This window comes from Rhinolophus sinicus, chromosome 2, assembly GCF_057876585.1.
Source record: "Rhinolophus sinicus isolate RSI-liver-muscle chromosome 2, RSI-T2T, whole genome shotgun sequence".
In the NCBI taxonomy this organism is placed as follows: domain Eukaryota; kingdom Metazoa; phylum Chordata; class Mammalia; order Chiroptera; family Rhinolophidae; genus Rhinolophus; species Rhinolophus sinicus.
Window position 1 is genome coordinate 119756096 of NC_142502.1, and position 26831 is coordinate 119782926.

Here is a 26831-nt window from a genome sequence, read left to right on the forward strand (position 1 = left end):
AGAAATACCAACTGAAGTGTTATAGTGCCTAACTAGTGGGCTTTTCAAAGAAAAATTCCATATAAGCATGCTTATTCAGCACCCCCTACCCCCCGTTTTCTGTTTATTGCTTAAGAAATGAACTGGCTATTCTAGCTACTGGGATTTTATATATATATTTTTTGAAGAATGTTTCAGGGGCTAATATATACATATTAGCCCCTGAAACATTCTTCAAAACCACAGAGGCACATTTACAGTTAAAAACAATATCTTAAACTATACTGTCATCCTAGAGGCCAAAGAAAATGAGATTGTTGTCAAGATTTTGATTAAAGAGATTTTTTTTTTTTTGAATGAAGGAGACATAGGTTTGCATACCCACACGTGTGTGCCAAGAATCACACGTGTGTGTGTACTCGGAGTAGGTCAGGGTCTCTTTTGGAAGATTCTTCTGGAATCTTGATGGACCACTTGGTTGAGAGCTCTGTGTTAGAGAATTCAATAACAGTTTATAGAGCAACTGCTCTTGATTCTTAACACAGTGCATAGCCCATGTAAATATTATGTTTATTATATACTAACTAAACATATATTGGGTTTCTGCCTAACGTCTGCCATTTGGTGTATGCAGAAAACATTATAGAACAGTTCATAAATTCATTTGAAGCTGTGTTAAATGAAAGCAGCCATCCAGAAGCTGAAATTTTTTCATCTTTAAAATAGCAGCCTTCCCAGCTCAAAAGCGGTAGGTTTATTTATGCTGGTGAATGCAACACACCAAAGTAATCACGGAGCTATGCTGCATATTCTGTTTTAATGAAAGCAAATTTTGTTAAGGCAAAAGACTGAGTTCTATTTCCCTTATCAACGTAGGCTTTTATTTTATTGTTATTATTATTATTTTTTGTAAATTCAGAGAAGGGAATAAAAAGCTTTTTCCTCTCGGATATCTATTAGCCTGATCAAGATGGAAATAACAACAATTAGGTTTTCCAGACATCCACTGATAAAGATAAATGAAAAATGAAGGCAGAGAAGAGGAATGTGGTAAGCACAGGAAAGCCATTTTACTTCTCAGGGAACTGGATGGCTGGAGGTGGTGGGGGGTGGTCAGAGGCTAGATCACTTTCACCTCTGAATGGCTGGCTGACATCCAACCGGAACCCGCAAAGACCCCCAAAGGCTACTTTCCACCCTTGTGTGGGCATGGTCTGTGCGGGTGAGGTGGTGGTCTCATGTCCAATAAGCAGAGGGATCGTGTCTTTATCAGAACTGCTGCCATGTGAGGACTGGCTGAGGGTTTTGAACTCTCACCTGTACCCTTCATTCCTGGAATTGGTTCATGGTAGGTTTGGCAGAATTCAACTCCAAATATAACATTTGGAATTTTCATTAGTTCACTGAGTTGACAGTTTCAGCTCTGCAGAAATAGAAGACTAGTGTTCTATGCCACTGCTGCCATTTTTATCACCACATCAAAATATGTATTAAAATGCCTTTGTAAGCAAAGCTTAGGAATTAACACTGAACAAAATGGAATTGAGTTGTCTTGGTAACAACTTTGTGGGGACACTAGGGTTGGGGATGTTGTTACCAAATCAATTAACCAACAGTTTTTTGCTCATGAGGGCAGGGGTTTGGTCTGTTTTGTTCACTGACCTATCTTAAGCACCTCGAACAGTGGCTGACACATGGTATGTACATAACAGAGATCTGTGGACTGAAAGGACCGTCAGTTGTTTGAACAGTGAGTTTAAACCTCAAAGCTAGGAGCATTGCATTTCCCAAGTGTTCACCATTACAGTGGAAATTTAAGGCTCCTGGCTTACTACTGTAAGTAGCACTGCCTTTATAACTCGCCCATAAAAAGAAACTTGACCCTCTGCAGGCAGATCCTATTTTGACCCTGCTTCAGTAAAATATTCTGTTGAGGGAGGCAGTTCCCATCAGGTGTTGAGTATCAGCTCAATATTTGATAAAAAATTCTCCCTCGTGGAGAATTCAGTTCTTTCTGGTTGCTAACTGTTTAGGAATTGGTATTTGGCTCAGATGTAGAACTTGGAGTAGCACAGTGATTCTTCCTTAGGAGGTGATAGCAACCAGGTCCATAAAAATTTTCAGTACAACTCAGAGATTCCAGAATATTCACTTCATTCCCTGATACTCTTCCCACACATTATTTGAATGTCTTGGTTAGAATAAAATTCTTCCTGAGCACTGTAGACTTCAGGTCCCCGATGAAATAATAAGTAAGTACAGAATACACCCTCTCAAACCCAGGAGTATCCTGGAGTGGGGTCTGGATGTTCTTAAAATATCACATGACCTTGGGTCCCTTCTGTACCCAGTCTGAGGGTTTGCAGTGCCTATACTAGCAGGAAGTTTGGTTTTTGAGATATGAATAAAGATCATGGATATAGTAACTTTTTTTTTTTTTTATCCTAAACTGTTCTTGTCCCTGCAAGGTATGGGCCAGACCAGTGCTTTGGGAATCTCAGTAGAAGGACAAGGTGTCTGATGAGCAGCTGCCTTTTTCTGCTGCTTAGCAGGAAAAGCTACATCCCAAACAAGGACGAGTAGGGATTGAGGACGGACCTTGGTTACTGGACCTGCAGGTAAGGATCTCCTGCTGAACTCGTAATTGGAGGAGCACCAGAAAGGGAAAGTGTAGCTGCCAGGAAGGATTCTGTGGGTTCCTTCCCATTCCCCTCCCCGACCCAGTCTGCCCTGGGTGGAAAGGCGGGATTGGAAGTAGTTTTGCATATTGTTACCAAGTCACACAGTAGCGGCTGCAGGTTCCTGTTGTGAGCATTGGCACCTGTGATTTAAATCCCCCGTGTCTTCCTGCTGCTTCTTTAGACTTGTCAGCCATTGTTCTGTAGAAAGCTCAAACAGAAGTAGAACCTGAAAACTGGAGGTTTTCCTAAGTTGTTGTCTGGTTGTTCCATTAGTTCTTATTTTCAACCTGGATTCTAAGTAGGGAGGAAATGGAGCCTATAAGGCTTTGGCTAAACCGTGTCATTTGCTAAGCTGGAAAGAATGAAACTACATGTGGATTAATGTGTAAGAAATGTGACAGTAACAGGATCTGGCACTATATGAAGACAAAATTGAGATATCAGGTTTTGGAACGATGCTAATTATTTCTATTATTATTGTTAATATAATTTTCCACTTAAAGAACAGTTTTCCTAAGTACAAGGGAAAAAAGTCAATAATTTGTGGTCAACTGGGCTTTAAAAATCATCTTTAGTTGTCAAATCAATAAATAATTAGCCCATTAGCGTACTTGTGTCCCGGCATGAATAACACATACTCCCTCTCCCCCCATCCTCCTGACACACACACACACACACTCACATGCTTGTGCATGTGCGCATGCACCTACTGTCAGGACAAATACATTGTCACACCAGTATATTATAAAGAGGTTCACAGAAACACATAGGACCTATGAATGTGTAAAGTGCTGACAGGACAGCCTCTGTCATTGTGAACTCTTAGCCCGTTTCTGTTTTCATACCCAGTTTACTTACTGAGCTCCGGTATTTGTAACGTAGGAAGATATGCTATCTCTAATGCAGGTCTTGTGACTAATTCCTACTGGCTTGTAACAGTGGCTCAGTGAGTGTTTTAGTGTGTATTTGGATTCAATTTTCTATTGATACATATTTTACCCAGTTGTCATGATTATCGTACCATAAAGACAAGTAGATACTGGATTAATCCAAGTGTTTTTAGAGACAATCTGATAATTTCTGGAGAGAAGTGTTGATTTGATTTGCAACACAGAACTGGTGCACCATTTAGTTGTCTAAGACTTAGATGGTAGAAACAATAAGTACTTGTCTTTCCACACAAATGTCAGCCAAAACCCCCATGCCATTCTCTTTTTTGAACACTTTTAAGAAAATGGAAGTTCTAAGATAGTGTAACATTATTTTTCATTATTGCCAATTATAAAAAACAAAACAAAACAAAACAAAACAAACCAGGATGGATGCTGTGGACTGAATTTTTATGTCTCCCCGCCCCCAATTTGTATGTGGAAGCCTAATCACTGATGTGATGAAGATGGGGCCCTTGGGAGATAATTAGGTCATGAAGGTGGAGCCCTCACGATAGAATTAGTGCCCTTAGAGGAGAAACAAGAGACGTGATCTCTCTCTCTCCACCATATGAGGATACAGTGAGAAGAGAGCTGTCTGCAAACTAGGAAGAGTTCCCTCACCAGGAACTGAATCACCTGGCACCGCGAACTTGAACTCTCCAGTTTCCAGACCTGAGAAAGAAATGTTTGTTGTTTAAGCCACCCAGTCTCTGATATTTTGCTATAGTGGCCCGAGCTGACAAAGACCCTGGATAACCCTGAAGTGGGTGAGGCAGCTTCACAGAGGACCACAGCCTACACTCATATATGGCAATACTGAAAGTCACCCTCAAAAGGACTGAATTCTCTTTCGTCCATTTTATTTGGAAAATGTTCTATGATGAGTTCTGTCCTGAGTTCCCAGTAAGTGTCAGGTGCTTGAGACCTCTGTGTGGGCGGTCAAGTGTTCACCACCTGCTTCTGCTACCAACCTCACCACCCCCAAGAAGGAGCTGCTGTTTGTTGGTCTTATTGCAGAACTCTATTTTTCCAGCCAGTGAGGCCACTGTGAGTTAAAATTCAGACCCATAAATTTGCTTCTTTCTGTTGCTCTGTTCTTCCTTTCCTGCGGGCTACAGAAGGAGTAATCAGGCTGCTGGTGTACTCTGCCTTCCAGCAATCTCACCCCCACTCTATTACACACACACAGACACACACACACACACACATACACACGCATTCTGGTTCAGCTTTCTCCCTTGATCTCTTTCATTTACTGTTCTACTACGTACCAGGCAGCCTAGACTGGCATATTGGTTTGGGGCTTTGTCACTGTTCCAGGCTCACAGGGGAAGGGTTACCTTAATTTTATTTGCTGCTGCCACTGGAACATATCTGTCCCTTGGGGGCTTTGTGTGGAAAAGTTGCTGTGGTTTGGGCAGGATTCAGGCATTCTTGGGCTTCTTGGACTAACACTGTCAAAGGCTCATCACAGCCTTTATCAGATTCTTTACCATCACTATCTCCTAATGGTCATGGAGGGTGTCAGCATCTTCATTTAACCAGTGAGGAAACTGAGGTCCAAGACTTGCTCAAGGTCCCCTAAATGGGGGCAATAGAAAATAAAGAAGTAAACAAAACCAAAAACATAATCCTGTATTTATCAGTGTTATAAAGATAAAGTAGGAGAGGGCAGAGTCAGTGACAGGGGTGGGATTATTTAATTTGGAATTTTGGAGAACGCTTAGAACACATAAAAGATCATTCTGGTTTGCTTGAATGGGTCCTGTGTTGAGATCACATTGGACTGATTTAACACTCAGTGGGGCCATTCAATCAAGGAATATTGCTAAAGAATTTGATCCACCCACTGTATGTTATGCTTTCATTTATGAAAACTTTCTCACTCATACGCATTTATATTCTTGTGAATTAAAAATTAAGTCTATGTTTTTATGGGCTAAATAAATTACAAAAAAAAAAATTCTGTTCCTTAACCAAGATGTAGTTTTCCAAGATATTATAGCTCAGTGTCAAAGGCCCATGTAGGATGTAACAGAAGCCAGTGAGGGCTCAAGCACTTACAGTTTATGGAAATGCTCCATGATGGACCGGTTCCAAGAGCTGTTTTGACATACTTTGCACATTTGCACAAACTGTTCCTAACCCATTTGGTGCATGTGTGCAAATTAGAAAATAGTGCCCCTTCTCTCGGGATCACCCAGCCCCATGCCCAATAACATGGCTTGGTGAGCCAAGAGTGGGCTGTATTTCAGCCTGCCCTTCCTTGCTCAACTAGGTGCCCTTGGACAGGGCACAGTGTCCAGAACTCTGACAGTCCCTCATCTTTCAGGTAATAGTAATAATTCCCTATATTCTATGACACATCAAAGCGAGTGTACAAATGCCACCTCATTAATTCTCAAAATCATCTTGAGTGATGAATGGGGCAAAGATCCCTATCCTTATTTTATAGTTATGGGACCAAAGTCCAGAGAAGTGACTTCCCCAAAGACACGCTGATCCTAGGTGTCTCTGAGTAGAACCAGAGGTTACTAACCCTTGGCCTTAGTCTTTCAGACTTATCGAGCATCATATGGGTCAGACACATCCATCTATTTCATTCATTTAGTCATTAGTCATTCACGACTTCAGGTTCTTGAGGGAAGGGCTCTGCCTCATTCATCTCTGTTCTGTGAACCTATCACAGCATTCAACACATACTAAGTACGCAACGAATGTTTGTCACATGAACGACAGAATGCATTGGCTGCTCTGATTGTGCCATTACAGACGTGTTCTGCTGATACATTTGGCTGCAAATGACAACTGCCATGCTTCCTCACCTTTTTTTTTCCTTTTTCTTTCTTGCTGCCAAAACTGTGGGTGTTGCTGACATCCCACTGGCACATTTGTTTTACTGCAAATTCAGTTCACAGCTGCATTGGTCAAAGCTCTGTGAAAAGGGGAGGGGAGCAGGTGAAAGCTCACCCTGCTAAATGGACAGATGCAGGTCTGAGAGACAATAATGAATCTATACCTTCTGCCGCCTTCAGAAAACTGATGTTATTGAAGGAGTGAGGCTGCAGAGGCAGATATCCAAAAACTGGGGCTCCTTTTATAGATGTGTGATCGCTGAGGTTTTCAGCAGCATTTCCCCCTGCTTATTGCCTGCTAGTTTACCTATCATATCTGTCAGGTCCTTCAGAAGACAGAAAAATAACCTTGGAGGGCTCAGAAGAAACCAGCTCAGGCCCCCTCCCCCTGCCATGTGTTGGGTTATTAATAACGTTCAGTTAGAATCTTTGGAGCCTCACAGAGGAGGGGACTTGGCTCATCCTAGTGTCCTCAGCAACAGGAATTCCCCTTCTGAAGATGCTCATGAGATTAGGGGTGAAGTGTCAGAATTCATTAGTCAAATGGATGGTCAACCCTCAAGTAAATGAAGGGCCTTTTGTGAGTAACTCCCAGTCAAAATAACGAAAATCACCCCCAAATTTATTTTCCATAGGTCTAAAAATATGGGGAACCAGTGAGTTACTCTTATGCTGCTCATAATAATGTCATAATTGAATGATCTATAAACGGCATTATGCAAAGGAACATTGAACAAATGCAGCTGAATGCTCTTCGAGTGGAATCTTTTCTTTCTCACAATTAAATGTCATTATGAGGGATTCTACTCTATTTTATATGTAATCAAGACTTGCAAAGTCTCAATATAAACAGCATTTTTATTTGATCAGAGTTCATTATGAGAAGCAACTACTGTATAGAAAGATGTCTGAGATGATACTCTGGACTAGATAGAAGTCAGGATTTACTAAACGGAAGGGGAAAAATGGCTGCCTTGCCAGCCAGGCATACCTTTGCAATCTGGAACATTTCCTGATGTGGCCTTGCTCGGGCTTATAAACCACTGGAATCAATTTCTTTTAAAAACACGTTTTTCAGAAACTTATTACGTACTTTAGAGATATATTATATACCTTCAGCAGCAAAAGAAGAAAAATTACAGGTGCAAAAGCAGCCCATTTTTCTAGCAGCTGAAAATGATGCTGTGTACTAGTCACAGGGGAACAGTAAAAATTACACTGCGACAGCAACAGGGCAGAAGCCCCACAAAGGCACAGCCGAGCGAGTGGCATGGCCAGGGAGTGTGCTAATAAATCAAGATAATTCTCTGCCTGCCTTGAACTTAGACCTGACTACAATTCACTGGTACAGCCGGGGAAAAAAAAAAGTCTGTTAGTGGAATTCAGCTTTACTGGGGGGACGTGATTAGTCACTGGGCAGATTGAGCCTCGATTGCATCTAAATGGTCCACTTTATGAACCATTTATCTTCTGCTCAGACCATTTTCATTACACCAAAAACTGATGCTGAGCCACCAGCTGTAAGATACAGCCTGGTGAAAATTAATAACCTTTTTTTTCTCCCCCTTCTGCAGGACTCCTGCATATGTGAGCAGGAGCATTTATCCCTGTTTTGTTGCTATTTGCATCCCAGCATCCCTGGCAGTCTTTCAATTTCCTCAAGTCTCTTAGCCTTTGCCCCCTGTTTCGCTTTTGCAACACAAACAATCCATCCTGTGCATTTAAAATTCTCTTAGCGCCCTGACATCACGCTATAGCCTTAGAGCAGGGAGCAGTTTACACAGAAAGGGCTCTTATTAATTCCTCTGTCCTGCTTTCCTGCTAAAATATAGGAATCTTGAGATTACTGCTGGGTCCCTTAAAGACCATTTAGAGCTGTGCAATTTAAAAAAGGAGACCTTTATTAATACCTGCTTAGGCTACTGACTGTGGGGAGGGCAAAAGAGGTCTGGCTGTGATGGAAGATAGTCTCTTACTGAAGCAGAGTCACGTGACCTGTAATTCACAGCAGCCTATTGAGCCTTGCGTGGCCACTGAGATATATGCTGATATGATTACAATAACATACAATGAAATTATGGAGTATTAATGGTGCTTAACCACTGTCAGGCATGAAACAGAATTAACAGGAGTCTTTTTCTGAGCAGACATAGTTTTGATAGGGCTGATTAAGGCTTCGGCTATCTAAGGAAGATCATTATAGTATTAATTGGGATACAATGAGCCCAAACTGTGCTGTTTTGGCATATTTCTGCATGCGGCCACATGTTTGGTGAGAAGCTTGGAGGAGTTGTAGGACGCCATGCAACTGTTGTTTCCTTGAGCAGATTTTGTGGTGTCTTCTGTCTTTTTTTTTTCTCTTTTGAAGCACGTTTAAACTACTTTGATAACCAGTTTTCTTTATCCCTAACAAAGGCTAGCCTGTCACTGGTATTGCTAATCAGTTTACAGAGAAATATTTTATGTCTGAGGGAGGATTTTTTGATGATTTTTGAAATTCTTCAGGTGAGATTTGTGTGTGTGTGTGTGTGTGTGTGTGTGTGTGTGTGTTTAGTATTGTAAAGTTTAGGCAGAAGGTGGAATGGTCGGTTCAGTTATATTTTATATTTTTGAGTATATTATGCTCTGCAGTTATTTTTTTTTCTTCAGTATATGTCATGTGATGGCAGCCGGGGGAAAGTTACTACTCAGTTTTTTTGTTTTCTGTTTTTTAAATATTCCTTCCCTACCATAGGAAATCTTCAATATGGAAAGACATTCTTGACTTTGGAGTATTGAGTTTCTTCCGTTAGACAGGAAGCTCAGCAAGGTGATTTTCAAAAAGAGCTTCTTGAGATGGACGGTGGCGGTGGGGGCTTGAGGTCAAAATGAGCCATTGGCTGTAATGAAGGTGGACCACAGTGGTTCTGGAGCGGGTCTTCCCCTTTGTCGGCACAGTGTGTGGAGCTCACCCTAGGCAGCCAGGACCTCGGCGGGGCTGTCTGCTCCCCTCTGATGAGTGCCACGCTCCCACGCTCATCTCTGCAGTTGCAGGGAGCCCCGGGCTGATCTGCATCAATTGCTGGGATGGCCAAATGGAACTGATGAGCTGTGTCCATTCATTTTGTCTAGACATGGCCTCAATTGACCAGCTGGGTGTGCTCGGCCTGTCTGCTTGACAGCTGCTAACTGTCAATGGGCCATATGTAGCCATGGAAAGTTGCAGACTTTGGAATGCTCAAGGGCACGCACCAAATTCCTTGGGGAGAGAGGTTTTCCACAAGGATGTCTGGGGGCTCTGATGAGCCCACTTTCACCAGTCTCCTTTTTCTTGCAAACTTATGGCCCAAAGGGCAGTGGCTAATCTCAATTAAAAACCTTGGTCAAACAACCACTGTCAAAACTATGTTAAGTGCTCTGTTTCAAAGTAAGGGAGAGCCCAAGAATTGGATGCATATTAATAAAATCTTTGGTGCTACTTGCCTCAGGTGCTTCTCCCCAAGACTTTAGATCTGACTTTAAGCTTAGAAGATGAAAAAGCGAAAGACAACTTTTTGGCTTCTTAACATTATAAACTAACTGAGGTTGTCTCCAGCGAAAGAATGCAAATGGCTTTAATTAAAAAAAAGTGATTATAGCATTAAATTTAGGGATGTGAAGTAAGGATTAGCATTGATCTTGCTTTTGGGGGGCTAATACTTTTCTTTAAATAAGGTTGTTAGAACATGAGGGGCACTTCCAAACAATGTCTTTTCTTTATATTACAAATATGGCAACTGAGGAATTGCCTTTCAGGGGCTATTTTTATTAAAATATATATATATTTTACAAACATAGTACATAACCTTGATGTGAACTTCATTGGCCTACATAGCAGTAACATTAGAGGTTTCAGAAAATGGTGACTATTTTTTTTGGCAGAGTGGGGGGGTGGTAATTACTTTCTCTCTTACCATGGCCAACAAGATTCCTACCTATGCCAGGAGAAATCAGCTGGTAGCAATTTTGGTAGCTAGAACCTCAGTGAGTGCACTGTGACAAAGAGATAAGAACCAAGGCAGATATAGTATACACAAATAATAATAATAATAGTAATAATAATAATAATAACAACAATGAATTGGACGTGGTTTACCCCGCACGGAATATGTAGATAGCAAATGTAGACTAAAGGGCAGTGATAGGGAACGGCCTCGCCTTACCTCCTTCCAAATACTTGTGCTCAGTCTTCCATCTGTTCTGCCTTTGGCCTCCCATCCACAGAGGAGTGTGCTTCCAGCAGAGTCCAAGGTTCATAATCAGCAAGGACAGGCCTAGGAAGCTCCCGGAAGGTGACCAACACCCCTTCAGAGGCATGGCTCGCTCAATATAGAAGCTGCAAGAAAATAAAAGTTCTTTGCTGGGAGGCTGCTAGGGGTGGCAGAGGCCACTGAAAGGGAGTAGGGTAAGAGGAATTTCTTTTGCTTTTGGAAAGGTGTAATTTTATCTCCTCTCTGCAAGCATTAGGGTGAGGCCCTAACATGTTAGTTATGCATGTCAATTTGGGAACTGGATCATTACAGTCATTCTTGGAAACCATGTGTGGGTTTGTGGTGACTGTGAGATTATGAATCGTCTATAAACCAAAGCTGTCCTATGATAGGAACCGGCTCAGTAGCATAGAAAGCACATGTCACTTTGGTCAATGTTTACCGATGCTTGTTGTGTTTCAGGCACAGTGCTATGGGCAGACGCTCCAGAGAACAGTAAAACACTAATTGTTGTTCCCAAGGTGATCAGTGTACTAGGGGAAGAGAGCTCTGTATAGTCCAGAGGTGTCCAAACTGCGGCCCGCGGGCCAACTGCGGCCCGCAATCCATTTTTAATTGGCCCGCAGCAAATTCCAAAAACATATTTAGTTTACTTAAATAAACCAGGTGAGGCAATATACACTTCATCTCGAATGAGTGGCCCGGCTGTTTGTGTATTTTACTGCATATGGCCCTTGGTGAAAAACGTTGAAAAAAGTTTAGACACCCCTGGTATAGTCGATCACTACACAATATGGAAAGTGCTGTAAGAGAGTTGGGTGGGTGTTAGAAGAGAACATTGGGCCAACAATGAATTAGGCCGTGGGGTCAGGATGGGCTTCCAGGGTCTGTCTGCCAGAACAACTGAGGAGACAAGGACACAAGGTCAAAAAGGACCAGCAGGTGCTGGGGGTGCTACAAGCAGTTGCCGTGATCCTCCTCCGACGAGGAGAGGGAAGTGAAGCTGGGCTCAGTCATGGTGACCTTGTAGACTGCATTTACTAAGAGGCTGATGGGATCCATGACAAATTTTAAACAGAGGAAGGAAATAATAGATTGTGCATTGGAAAGCCCTGGGATCTACTGCGTGGAGGATCGAGCATAGTGGGAAAATGGCAGCTGGCATTTTTCTCACTCAATGCTGCTTCTAGACCCTGACTTTGATATACATATAGAAACCCTTGTCCTTCAAAACTCATGCCATAAGCTCAGCTCTCTCCATCGCTTCTCTTTGTGTCCTCTTCCCTTTGGTCTTGAGGATTTTAGACTGGCTCACAGCCTTCCTTTCCATTCCTGTCCATCCCGTGATCCTGGGGACGTTAAACATCGTGTTACTGGATGTCCCTCCCAGCAACCCAAACTCAATATACTTTGACCATCCTGTATTCAGCAGCTTACGCCCATGACCATTTGGAACTAGCTCTACCTCTGAAATAAACCCTTATGGACTACTTTTGGAACTCCTCCCATCTCCAGGTCTTCTTCCCTCGTTGGCATTACATTTTCTCTTTGACCCCTTCCTTTTATCTCCACCCATCAATGTCTGTGGTTTCATTTCCTTTCCAATGGAGCCTGAATTTCGTTGTTCATCATTTCCACCTCCCTCATGGTAGCCCCTCAAGTTTTTCACTTCCTCGACTGCCCCACTGCATCTTCATGCAATCTTGCAAATCTACTTTAGCTAGTTAATTACTTCTTCTGCACCTACACCTGAGATGTGGAGAACTTCTGTAGAAAATTACACAAAGCAATCTCTTTTGGGGTCCCTGATTCATGCTGTTCCTATTTTTCTCAAGGACTACCCTAGACCGTTTCTCTCTCAGGAAGTTGCTTTTCCTCATACTGCACAAAGGAACTTGAGGCTATTTCCTGCAAAATGCATCAACGTCCCTTCAATTATGCCCTTCATTATCAGCTTACCTACCCTTTTCCTCTTTTGTTCTTTTCTTACTTTCTGTCTCCTTATATTCAAGAAGAATGTCCTGTGAGGTGCTCCAGGTCTCATACCACCAACTTTCTCAAACAATGAGGCCACTAGTTCTCTCCTCTCTCAACTCTGTCTTCCAGCATCCTTATCATCAAATCTACCTTGTCCTTTCGTGACATTCTCAACTCACTCCAACTTGCAAGTGACTCTTTCTCGTTCCCCTTTACTGGGACGCCACTATTAATGCTAGGATGGTGCCTATTCTCTGTCCTTCATCAGCTTTTCTCTCCTTCTCCTCACTCTTTCTGGGCACTCCCATTCACATCCGGGATTTCAACTGCCACCTGAGTAGTAATGATTCTCAAATCCAAATTTAAAAATGTAAATCTTAAGCTTCAGACAGGTATATTAAATTACCTCAGCAATTTGTATCCCTGTGATTGGAATCCCATGTAGAGCTCCAGTGTTCAACACCAGACAACCTGGTTTATAAGGTTGGGGGTTGGTGTGGAAGAGACTTGGGCATCTGCATTTTCTAAAGCTTCTTAGATGATGATGTATGTAAAGCTTTGAGAAACATTGAATTATCAATGGGATATCACCTCTTGAACATTTCATGTACATCTGAAACTTAACATTAATACATGCCATACTGCTATGAACTGAAAGATGTGTGCCCTTTGTGAGGAACGTACTGTTGCAGCCTAGGAAGGCTCTCATTAGCCTGTGGAACATCGGGTCAGTCAGTGAACTGGGGAAGTTAAAGTTAAGTTTGTGGAAGACCAATGGCGTGGAAGAAAGGAATGAAGGGCTTCTCTTATTTTTTTAATTTAAGCATTATGTTTGAAAGAACATAGATCATATATTAGACTATAATTCTAAAGATAAAATAATGTATATTTGGAGGCAATTTTAAAACCTAGCTTAAAAAAAGAAAGCAAAAATAGGAGCTAGGTAAAGACTGCTGCATCTATGCTGACAAACTAGGAAAAGTAATTTTGGCTTCCAAAAGCCTAAGGAATCCTGGAAATCTCCCTGAGGGCAAGGAACATTTCTTAGGCATCCGTGTAGCCTCAGCATCTACTTGGTATCTGACACTCTTTATGCATTCTGTAAATGTATTAAAAAAATTGAGAAATTAAGATATGTTAAAAGTTCTGAGACTCATACATTATCTAGCCTGTTGGTAATTTTTCTTCTAGCTATGCATGTGATTTTCAAAAAAAATATTTTATTGTGTTAAAACACAAGATGGTATCTACTTCTTAAACAAAATTTTAAGTGTACAATACAGGATAGTTGACTATAGGTACACTGTTGTACAGCAGATTCTAGAACTTATTCATCTTGTTTAACTGAAATTTTATGCCTATTGATTACTATCTCGCCACTTTCTCTTCCTCCCAGCCACTGGTAATCACCATTCCACTCTTGATTTTATGAATTTGATTATTTTAGATATCTTATATAAGTGGAGTCGTATAGTAATTGTTTTTTTGTGACTGGCTTATTTCACTTAGCATAATGTCCTCCAGGTTCATCCGTGTTGTCACATATTGCAGAATTTCCTTCTTTTTAAAGACTGAATAGTATTCCTTTGTATGTATATACTACATTTTCTTTATCCATTCATCTGTTGATGGACATTTAGGTTGTTTTTACATCTTGAGTGCTGTTAATACTGCTTCAATCAACATGTGTGTGCGACTATCTACTCAAGATTCTGATTTTTATTCTTTTGGATAAATATCCAGAAATAGGATTATTGGATCATATGGTAATTATATTTTTAATTTTTTGTGGAACCTCCATACTGTTTTCTATAGTGGCTGCACCAATTTACATTCCCATCAACAGTGCACAAGGGTTCCAATTTCTCCTTATTCTCGCCAACACTTGTTATCTTGTTTTTTTGACATGTGTAAGGTGGTATCTCATTGTTTTGATTTGCATTGCCCTGGAAATTAGTGGTGTAGAGCATTTGTATGTCTTTGGAGAAATAGTGAATCAAGTCCTTAACCCAAGTTTTAATCAGGTGTCTATATATATATATATATATATATATATGCTATTGAGCTGTAGAAGTGACTTGTAGGTAATTTTAAGCTTAGTCTGACACAGTGCGCACCATTCCCATAATTTAAATTGGTTAACTTAAAATGTTAATTTTTTTTCATTAATATAAGGAAAAGCAAAATATCTGTGACAATTCACTTATCAAAACTCAAAGTGCCACACTGTGTGTTGGATCCTAGATGGAAGGAAAGCAAATAAAAAGATCAGGAAAGGCCCGAGGTACACCCCACCAAAAACTCACCCTCCATGACATTTATCTGAGAGGACAGAGGGTGTGTAAATGCACCTTCATTGAAACCAAAGTGTAGACTATGGAAGTTAGTGAAACAGAGGAGCACAGCATATATTTTGCTTATTATACTGTGTGCTTCTTTGTTAGGTTTATAACGGAAAGAGTCTTCCCTTGGAGATCATACCAGCATTTATTTCAAATCAATGTTAAAAATTAAATGGTAATCCTCAAGGGGAGGGAGACTCTTCCATAACCACCACTTCCTATTGGAAATCTTTCTTTCATGTTTCTGCTTAGTACTCAATCCAGGGTTTGGAATTAATTAAAAGATATCCTTTCTCTAATCTTTAGATAATTAGCTTCAAAGATTTTTTTCAAAATGTTGTAATAACTTTATCTTTTATGTGTAAATTCAGAACTGTTTCTATCTGGGCAATAATAATTCAGTAGTAGTTAGTAATTGAGGAAAAGGAATTTTTGTCAGTTTTTTGAGTGGTTGTAGTTTAGTCATTGAAAATAAGTATTTCTTATGAAACAGTTTTTAGACTTTTTGTATAAGACTAAAGGACAAGTAAAGCATTCCATACAGACTTCTAAAAACTAGAGCTGGTGAGTACAATATACGTTTTAGCATCTCGTGTTGAGGACAGGGAAAATACAATTGCAAAGAAAATGTAAATATCTTTAATTATAAAACTATTGCTATCAAATGAAAACTTTTTAGTTGCCTCGACTATCTTCAAGAAGGCAGAATAAGGAAAACGGCGTTAAATTACAAGAAAATTTTCAGTTAGGTATAAGTTCAACCTTTAAAGACTCTTTTTTCTTCAGAGAAGCTGTGAAGGACTAAAGATAGGGGAAATTCTTCAACATTCCTTCCATTACAGGCAGAATCTAATTCTCTTCTCCTTGAATCAATGTGACCTGATTAACAAAAATAAAATGCAGCAAAAAGTACATTGTCAAACTTCTGAGGCCAACTCATAAGAAGGCTGGTGGGTTTTGCCTGAGTCTCTGAGAACAATCATTTTGGAGCTTGAATCTCTGAAAGTCTGATATCCTGACACTACCATGTTGTGAGGAAGCCCAAGCTAGCCGTGGAGAGGTGCCAGATGTGTGCCAGATATGTGGAAGAGGAAGCTTTCAGATGATCCAGCCTCATGCACATCTACCTGCAACTATACGAAGAATCCCAAGTGAGAATCACCTAGCTGAACCTGTCACTCCCAAACTGTGAGAAGTCATAACAAATTTCAGGCCACCAAATTTTGCAGTAGTTTTTTTATGCAAGGTTTTTATAACCGGAATAGTAGGTGCTTTACAATCTCAGGAAAAAAAAAAATCTTGGAGGGGGCATAAAATACCCTTATCTGGAGATGATGAATATGAGTAACAATATCTGACTTAACAGTGAAGGCATGGGTTTTTCTTATCTGAGTTAATTTGGATACAATATTAATGACCTAAGAGGGTGGTCAGTCCTCCATTATTGCCTTTCTACACTCTTTTTCTCTAGTGTGTTAATCATCTACCCTCAACCCTCAGGTGATTAGTTTGTTTATGTTTATTTTCTTGTCTGTGAAAACTATTTTCCAGAAAAGTATCTGGTAGTTACATAGTTACAATACAATGGTTGCTTAGACTTACTGTTTGATCTCTGTCGATTTGTTGATTCATTCAGAAAGGATATATTTACTGTGCTGTTTGCTAATCACTGTGCCAATCACTGTGAGCACAGAGGAATACACAAGTTCGTCAGGGTTTCTGCCGGTCTTGTAGGGACTTGGAACCTAGGTGGGATAGCATTAACTAAATAAGTGATTGGATTTTCCCGGGTCAAAGTCTAAAGGCAAAAGAATGCATATATAGCTATGGAAATGAAGGCATTTGGGACTTAGATGCTAGACATTTTATTTTAGAGCTAGGCAGCCATCCTAATATCTGAACATTACATGTCCTTCTAAAACTGGCTCTGTGGAACGACTGCCTAACCTTCTCAATATTCCTTCTCAGTCTGAGATGCTGTGTTCTCATTTCTGAAACCAGTTCTAAAATTCCCAAGGCAGAGAGGTTAAAGGCCTTGGATTCATCCACCTTACCTAGTCTACCTGGCTCCTGATTGTCAGTGGGTCAAGAATTGCTATCAATTGATCAAAATTATTTACTAGCTTCCATGACCCAGGCACTGTGCTGGATCCAGGGGGAGAAAAAAACAAAACAAAACACATCAGAAAGCTCATAACATAGTAGGGGAGAAAGAGGAATGAGTAAATGATTACAGTACAGAGGAAGAAATGCTGTAGTAAAATCAGATAACAATGCTAACAGATCTTAAGTAAAACTATAGGAAGGCAAAATGACGTTTACATGTAAGGATTTGATAGATGACGAAGGCATTCTAAATCAATGGGGAAAGGAAGGTGAATAAAAGATGCTGGGACAATTCGATCTCTTTTGAGGGAAAATGACATTACAGTCTCAATTCATATCATATCTCCAAATAAATTCTACAGGAATTAGAGAAAATATATTAAAAAAACCCATAACAATTGGAAAAAAATTATAATGAACGTCTACCTAATCTTTGACTGGGTAAGGACTTAACAAGAAAAAGATCACAAAGGAAAATATTAATAAATGTAACCATATAAAGATGGAAAAGATTTTATGGGAAAAAATCTCAAGAAAAGAACACATTGGAAAATATTTATAACTAATATAAAGGATAAAAATTTAACACCTCTGATGTATGAAGAACCCATTCAAATCAGTAAGATAAACAAAGACTTCAGTAGATAATTGGCTAAGGATATGAAAGACAACTCACAAAAGAGAAATACAGGGGTGGCTGGTTAGCTCAGTTGGTTAGAGATCGGTGCTCTTAACAACAAGATTGCTGGTTCGACCCCCACATGGGCCACTGTGAACTGCACCCTCCACAACTAGTTTGAAACAACTACTTGACTTGGAGCTGGTGGGTCCTGGAAAACCGCACTTAAAATAAAAAAGAAAAAACGATAAATAATTAATAACATGTAAAGTAATGTTCAGTTTTGCTATAATCATGAACTCATAGTTTTAACCATATAAAATTAGTAAAATTAAACACTTTTATGGTACTTAATCCTGTCATGGTTTCTCTTTGGTTCAGATATGCTGCTGGTGGCAGTATAAATTGGCAACCTCTTTCTGAATGGCAAATTAGCAATATAGATAAAGATCCTTTAAAATAGCCATGCCATTTTCCCCAGGACTTGCCCCTCCTCTATGAATTGGTCCCAAGGAGCAGTTGTGTATGTTAATAAGGATGTCTGCATAAAGATGTTCATTGCAGTAGCAAATAATATAAAATACTTGGAAACAAAATAAATGACCACAACTAAGCAGAACATGGTAGCTTGCATAATGGCATATTATGTAGCTACTTTAAAAATATGTTTTTGATATGTTCTTTTAGCAATAATCCTCCCTTAGATAAACCTCATTGGCTACAATACTGCCACTGCACAAATCTTGATACATTTCTAAGGTCATAGAAAATGGTTTTGATATAATAAGTAACAAAAAAGCAATGCACATAATAGTGTCTAAAATGATCTAATCTCTAAATAATTATAGAAAAATGTGCAAGAATTTATCTTTTTTCACTGATTGGTGGATGTATTAATGATTTTTTTCTAGCTTTATACACTAATATATGATTCATTTTCAATATTTTCCAAATCAGTTTATTTTACTTAAACATTAGAAAAATACAAAATAAAAATACCATGTTTGCAAATAACTTTTATGGATGACAAAATGCTTCGTGTATTCATTTATTCATCCAACATCTGTTGACTCCTATTACATATCATGCACTGTTTCAGGTGCATAGGTATTTCAGTCCAATATGGGGCTTACATTTTATTAGGTTGGTGCTAAAGCAGTTGCAGTTTAAAAGATTAACAATAATTGCAAAACCCACACTTTTGCACCAACCTATAGCAGTGGGTAACAGCAAATGAACAATAACCTTATCAAAATAGTGAGTTATATACTATGTTAGAGGATGATACGAGTGCTATGGTAAAAAGAAAAAGCAAAGTAGAATAATAGGAATGGAAAATCAAAAAAGGCAGGGATGTTGTGGGGAGACATGGATAAGGGATGCAGACAGGTGGGGTGAGGTAGTAAGTCAATAGTTGTGTTAGGCTCATTAGGAAGGTAACCTATGAGCAAAAGACTTGCAGATAAGGAAGTTAACTATGTAGATATGTGGGGAAAAAGATCATTCCAAGGAGAGAGAACTGCCAGAGCAAAAGTCCTAGGTCAAGGGCGTGCTGCAGGAGTGGACTGAGTAACGGAGAGAGTAGCAGCCAAGATCAGAGATAACTGCCAGGAGACTGGAACTGGCAGATGTGGAGAGCTTTGGTAGCCACTGTAAGGACTCTGGTTTTACCATGAGTGAAAGGGGAGCCATCAACGGGTTTGAGAAGATAAATAGCTTCCGCTTTTCAAGGCTTCCTCTGGCAGTTGTGGAGCTTTCGGTCATGTGAGGGCAGGAGCAAGGTGTCTAGATGGGAGGTTAGTGCAGCAATCTGGGCTAGAGTGTGACCATAGTGGTAGCCATGGAGGTGACAAGTCAAGTTCTTGGTACATTTTTGAGACAAAGCCAGCAGAATTCCTAACGGATTGGATGTGGATGCGAGAGGAAGAGAAGAGTCAAGAATGACTTAGACTTTGCCAACTGGGAGGATAGAATTGATGTGAACTGCGATGGGGAAGCCTTCAGGTGGGCAATCCAGATGAGATTACCAAGGGAGTGAGTTTAGGGAGAAAAAGGTAAAGGGCTGCACTTGGAGAAGTTCAACATGAAGACTTCTGGGGGAAGAGAACAAGAGGCAATGGTGACTGAAAAAGAGCCCCCATGGACATAGACGGAAAGCCACGAAAGTGTGCTGCCCCAAAAAGCAGAGGAAGGAGGTGAATCAAGGAGGAGAGAGTGACCAATTGTGCTTTGACTTTCTTGGGGAAGTAGAAGCAAGATTATTGGCTGAAAGTGAAGATAGGGAAGGAAGGAACTTCAGTTACAGACTTCCTTCTCAGGTGTCCCAGTAATGAGCATTGTGAGAAAAGTTTTAAAAAATTTTTATTGTAAAAAAATTTTTAAAAAAGTTTTATTTATTTTTTTAACTTTTTAAAATTAGTTTCAGGTGTACAAAACAATGTAATTAATAGCTAAACATTTATCATTTATATCCCTCATACAGTGATAACCCCCTCCCCCATCTACTATCTCTCTGACATCACATACAGCCATTACATTTCCACTGCCTTTATTCCTAATGCTGTACTCCACTTCTTGTAAATATATATATGATTGTAGTTGACATTCATTATTGTTCAGCTTCAGCTTCAGGTGAACAGTGCAATGGTCAGGCAGCTACATCATCCCTGAGGTGGTCTCCCTAACGAGACAAGTGTCCATCGGATAACCTACAAAATCTTTACAACATTATTGATTATATTCCCCAAATTGACTTTCGTATCCCTGTGGCTATCTTGTGGTTACCAATTATGCTTTCTAATCCCCTCATCTTCCCCCCTATCCCTACCCCGCCTCCCATCTAGCAACCCTCAGTTGGAGAAAACTTTTTGTGTCTTAATTCAATGGAGGTAATGTTTCTTAGTGGATTGTCCTGGGGTCGAATCACCATGTTCAAGTTGAAGCACATCTTACAGAAGGTGAGAAGCACTGATAAATTGGTTGGCAGAGCTATGGACGCTGGAGAGCAATAAAATTGAAAGTAACTCAGCCTCTAAGTTTAAATGTATAGTTTTCATGTAAGGGACCTGTTGTCATCCCTTTGTATCTTTTTTTCTTTTTTTTTAACTGGGGAAGATTGGGGAACAGTGTGTTTTTCCAGGACGCATCAGCTCCAAGTCAAGTCATTATTTTCAATCTAGCTGGGGAGGCCACAGCTCACTGGCCCATGTAGGAATCGAACCGGCAACCTGGGTGTTATGAGCACTGAGCTCTAACCAACTGAGCCAACCAGCTGCCCATCCCTTTATATCTTAATCCAAACTAGCTGTAACCCAAGTGATAAGATTCATGTCTTTATTATTAAGAAACAGAATAAAGGACAGCAAAGGTCTCCTTTATCACTAATCTGACATAGAGGGATGAATGAGACCAAGCATTCAATGTAAGTAAAGCCACGATTTTCTCATACTTAATAAAAATGATAAGATTTTTATAGTGTATTAGTTTATACCAAATTAGCTATCTGATTTTATAGAAAGGAGCTGTGTAAAAGATTAATATAATGGACTAGTGCTTCTAATATAATTGAAAACTTGGATTTTTCACATCATATTAGTGACGGGCATGCTCTGTGCAGTTTTCTGGTGGAATTAGTGCCATCTGGAACACATGAACAGCTTTGATGTATCATATTGTCTGAGGGACTTTTGTAATGCATAGGCAGTTTCACATCCTTAAACCTTATTTCAACATATTGTCAAGTGTTTTGTTTTCCTAAATTGAAGAGAAAGTTCCTCCACAAAAGGCAATCATTTTGCGTTTTTCAGCTGCAAAGTTGAAGCCCTTTTCAGTAGCCCATGTAAACTGAGTGTCTTTGCCGTCTTCCCTCAGCCAGGAGTGTTCGTCCACACTGACCCTCTCACACTCTTTTACTGCTCCTCTGACAAGCAGACCTGTGAGCTTGATGGCAGAAGTGTGATGCAATTTTGGTCCCTAAGTGCTATTGAACCCTCCTCCCCCCAAAAAACAAAACTTATTTATTCAAATGGACATGAAAACCATATTCACGGGATTTGATGAAATTGTTGACTGGTTGGCCATACCCCTGGTGTGGGCCATGAGGTAGCTCAGTGCTGTAAGTGCTTATTACTCCCGTTTTCTGTCTTGTCATTCTTCTAGTCTTTCCCTTGTCCGCGGCTTCCTGAGCATCTGCAGCTCTTCCAGAGACATCAGGCTGTTTCATAACTGTCACTTCGCCATGCTGTTAGCGTGGTCTCTTCAGACTGGGAGAGTCTCCTCTAATACCTCGCCTTCATCTTTCTACTCATCTCTCTTCTCTTCTGATCCTTGATCTCCATATGCCCACTCCACCCTGCATTTGCCATAAACTTAAGTCCTTCTTTCTAGAACCCTCCACATTACTGTGACTCCATTATAAATCTTATTGCACTGTATAAACATTTTGTGCTTGCATGTCTTTCTCCCTTTCTAGATGATGTGCTACTTGAAAATAAGGCTATGCCTTTCATCCCTGGATCCTTTCTTTAGTTTCTGACCTAAGAAATTTTTAATGACTAGGTAAGTGCACGGACAAATGGCAAGTTTGCTGGGACTAACCTCTATCAACTTGGAAGTTCTTTTCTCATTGATAATAAGTCTGTGCATGTTTACTTAGGACAGTTTCTATTTTGTGCAGTTAAAAGTAATGGGAGTTCTTTAGCTTATATATATTTATCTATCTATTTATCATCTGTCATCTATCTAATTTTCTATCTATGCATAAATTGTAAATCAACCTGGCTTTTCTGGTGGTTGGAAATAAATGAAAACTTCAAAAACTTATAGAAATGATTTTGCAGGTATGCTTCCCTGTTCTCTTCTCATCTTAGAGAGATGATTGTAATTAATACCTCTATTAAGGGTAATATTAAAAAAGGCATTAATAGAAAGTCCTTCTAAACAGATAACGAGACTTTCCCTCAGCACTGAGCTTTTGATAACCACGTGACGTAAATGAAGTGGTTTAGCCCATGTTCAGCCCAAAGTAGCCTCCCTGTGGCTGCCGGGCTTTTAAATTCCATTGCACATTTGGAGCAACAGTGTGGCTACTGTGTACTCCTACACATAAGACTGATAGAGTGTTTAAACCTCTAAACAAATAGCAATTCAGTGCGTGGTACACTGTAATATATGTTACATTTAGTGAGTGTGTCAAGATCTGGTGGACCGATTATTTATTTGACTAGCTAGTCTAGTAGAGACTGACTAAAGGGAATTGCATGCACATAGAATGCCTGCCAATAAAGCAGGGCATTCCTTAGACTAGATGGAAATATTCTAAAAGGTGATTTCTATTGCATTTTAGATCAATTTCCCGGGAGTATTCAAATCTGAAATTATAATGGAAATCAAGGTGAAAATATATCTGTTTCTCTGTTTTTTGTTTTGTTTTATGTACAATTTCCTTACTATTTTGATACATCCATCTGTATGGCACATAAGAATGGTTGTCTCACTCTTGTTTCTGAAATAGATTCTTTTTTCCCACCTTGGGCAGTTCTGAAAAGCTTTTAAATATACAAAACAAACAAAAAAACATAATTAAATAAAGCTGTCTTCTAGTTTCTCCTGAAGTGGGCAAGAAAGGGAATCAAAAGAAATCAGAAATAAGGTTTTGAGTTTGTATTTTTCTCCCTCAGGCAGACCACTCTTCTTAGCATAAATGAATGATGGAATATTTAGCTGCAATAATTGATGGTGTTCTATATGATAGCCTATTTTAGAATGCTTGGGGTTTTTATTGTTTCTGGGACTAGCACTTGCTGCTGAAACAAGAGATGACTCTCCTTGGACTGACTGAAATTTAATAGTACAACTTTGGAGCTGGCCACTTCCTCCTGTGTTCCACTGCCCGCTCTCGTCACCCTGTGATACACAGAGACTCAATGTCACCTGTTGAGTGAGGCGTTGTATATCCTGCTTGTATTCAGATACATCAAGGCTCGAAAGAATGGAGGCTCTGTGAAACATAACCAAGCTCCGGGTTGACTTACACTTTCTGAACTACATTTGGGTGAGTTGAGTAGAAGGGCATGCTCCATTTAATAAAGCAAGAGTTACAGTTTCAAACATGTGCAAGTCAAGAGGAGAATTTGGTCTCTATAAAGCTATGATTTTAATATGTATATTTTCACTAGGTTTTCAAAGTGCTTTCATGTCGTCTTAAGCAATCCTCACCATCTACCTGTGTGTGAGGTAATATTATTTCTACATCAAAGATGGGGAAACAGGCTTTGAGAAGACAAATGACTTTTTTAAGATTACATAGTCATTAAGAATCAAAAATCAGAATTTGCGCTTGGGACTTCTGAATCCAGGTCAATAGTGGCAGATACAAAAGTGAGGCCCACAACGAACCATATGTAATCCTGTTACTCATACCCAGTGTGAGTCCTCTCTCACCAAGAATCTGGACTGTCCTCTGTCACTCACTGAAGGACATAAAAGGGATGCAGTGAGACTCCAGCAAGGTGCCAGGAAAACTTGCAGTTTCGGCCTTAGTCTCATGGAAGCCTCATGATGGAAGAAGCCAGCCATCATGCAGAAAGCTTGACCATGCTGAGATTACCCTGCTGTGAGGAAGTGCAGCTAGTCAAGAGGCCACATGCAGAGAGAAAGATAGCTGACCACGCCCGAGCTTTTCCAGCCATCCCAGCCCAAGTGTCATAAACAGAATGAAGAAGCCTCCAGAAACTCAACGTTTGCCACCATGTGTCAGCAACCACATGAGAGAGAGGCTCTGAGCTACAACAGTTCCGCTGAGCCCAAAACCATGAGCGATAATAGTAAATTGTTGTTTGAAGTCACTAAGCTTTGGATGGTCTCATAGGCAGCAATAGATAACTGGAGGAGTGATGTATAAAACTTTCCCTATTTTCACCTGAAACTAATAAAAAAAAAAACAACTTTTCCTATTTTCCTTCAAAAATGCCATTAAATTTCTGCTTGGAAAAATGTTTCAAAGCACATGGAAAACTATGTAATTCCACGTCATGGTTTTCAGAATATCAGTGTTGGGAGCCAATTCTCCTTGGGCCTTTCATGTTTCTGGATGTATTGTCAATAAAAGCACTTTGTTCTGGACTACCTATCAAGGATGCCATGTAGCAAACAGCCCTGTAAGATAGAGCAAGTATCTCCATTTGAAGCAAAGAAGGAGATTTTACCTTACTTGCAAGCTAATAAGTTGGGCTTCCATAGTTCCATGGATGCCAGTAACATAAGGCAGGTAATGTTTTACTCTGGAGCAAAGAGCAGGCAGACTCAGTGTCCATTACAAAAGATTCATGTTCTCTAACCTCAAGGTTTCTGTATTGTAACATATTCCACAGTGCATACAGGTGTCACCTGGTCCTCTTTATGTCACCCCGTGGGAATTGGAGCTTGGGGAATCAGTGCAAATGCTGATACTCTGGCTACTGCTGTTGTAGTGAATAATGCACCATCTTTTGTCTTGGACTTGGGAGTCTCGTGTCTTATACAGGCACACCTCTGAGATATTGTGTGTTAAGTTCCAGACCCACACAATAAAGTAAATATCGCTATAAAGCAAGTCACACAAATTTTTTGGTTTCCTAGTGAAAAAATAGTATAAACATAAAGTTATGTTTATACTATATCACAATCTATTAAGTGTGCAATAGCATAATGTCTAAAAAACAATGTACATACCTTAATTAAAAAATACGTTATGGCTAAAAAATGCTAACCATCGTCTGAGCCCCCAGGGAGTCTTAATGTTTTTGCAGGTGGAGGGTCTCGCCTCGATGCTGATGGTGGCTGACTGATCATGTTGATGTTGATGGTTGCTGATGGTTGGGTGGCTGTGGCAATTTCATAAAGTAAGACAACAATGAAATTTGCTGCACTGATTAACTCTTCCTTTCATGAATGATTTGTCTGTAGCATGTGTTGCCATTTGATAACATTTTATCTACAGTATAACTTACAAAATTGGAGTCAATCCTCTCAAACTCTGCCTCTGCTTTATCAACTAAGTTTACTTAACATTGTAAATCCTTTGTTGTCTTTTCAATCTCACAACATCTTCACCAGGGGTAGATTCTATCTTAAGAAATCACTGTCTTAGCTCATGCATAGGGAGTAAACTCCTTATCCATTCAAGTTTTATCGTAAGATTGCAGTAATTCAGTCACATCTTCAGGTTCACTTCTAATTCTAGTTCTATTATTATTTTAGCCACATCTGCAGTTATTTTTTCATGGGAACTCTTGAACCCCTCACAGTCCTTCATGAGGGTTGGAATCAACTTCTTCCAAACTCATGTTAATGTGGATATTGTGACCTCTTCCCATGAATCATGAAAGTCCTAAATAGCATCTAGCATGGTGAATCCTTTCTGGAAGGTTTTCAATTTACTTTGGCCAGATCCATCAGAGGAATTACTATTTATGCCAACTACACATTTATGAAATATATTTCTTTTCTTTTTTTTTTTTTAATTGGGGAAGGGGAACAGGACTTTATTGGGGAATAGTGTGTACTTCCAGGACTTTTTTCCAAGTCAAGTTGTTGTCCTTTCAGTCTTAGTTGTGGAGGGCACAGCTTAGCTCCAGGTCCAGTTGCCATTGCTAGTTGCAGGGGGTGCAGCCCACCATCCCTTGCGGGAATGGAACTGGCAACCTTGTGGTTGAGAGGACGCACTCCAAGTGAGCCATCTGGGAGCTCAGCAGCAGCTCAGATCAAGGTGCTGTGTTCAATCTTAGTTGCAGGGGGCAGAGCCCACCATCCCTTGCAAGACTTGAGGAATTGAACTGGCAACCTTGTGGTTGAGAGCCCACTGGCCCATGTGGGAATCGAACCAGCAGACTTCGGAGTTAGGAACATGGAGCTCTAACCGCCTGAGCCTCTGGGCTGCCCTGAAATATATTTCTTAAATAATAAGATTTGAAAGACAAAATTACTTCTTGATCTTTGGGCTGCAGAATAGATGCTGTGTTAACAGGCATGAAAACAACATTACTCTCATTGTACATCTCTATCAGAGCTCTTGGGTGACCAGGTGCATTGTTAATAAGCAATAATATTTTGAAAGGAATCTTTTTTTTTCTG

At 40.0% G+C, this 26831-nt stretch overlaps 1 long non-coding RNA gene across 1 annotated transcript in view; it reads right to left on the reverse strand.

The window, feature by feature from the left end:
• Nucleotides 1-239: 239 nt before the first annotated feature.
• The window catches only part of LOC141571848 (uncharacterized), a 197161-nt gene continuing 170569 nt past the window's right edge, over nucleotides 240-26831 (reverse strand). The window contains exons 6-7 of the long non-coding RNA XR_016020428.1: nucleotides 10629-10801; nucleotides 240-5173 (exon numbers count right to left, since the gene is read on the reverse strand). This is a non-coding gene — a long non-coding RNA (uncharacterized LOC141571848). The remainder of the gene's footprint in view (nucleotides 5174-10628; nucleotides 10802-26831) is intronic.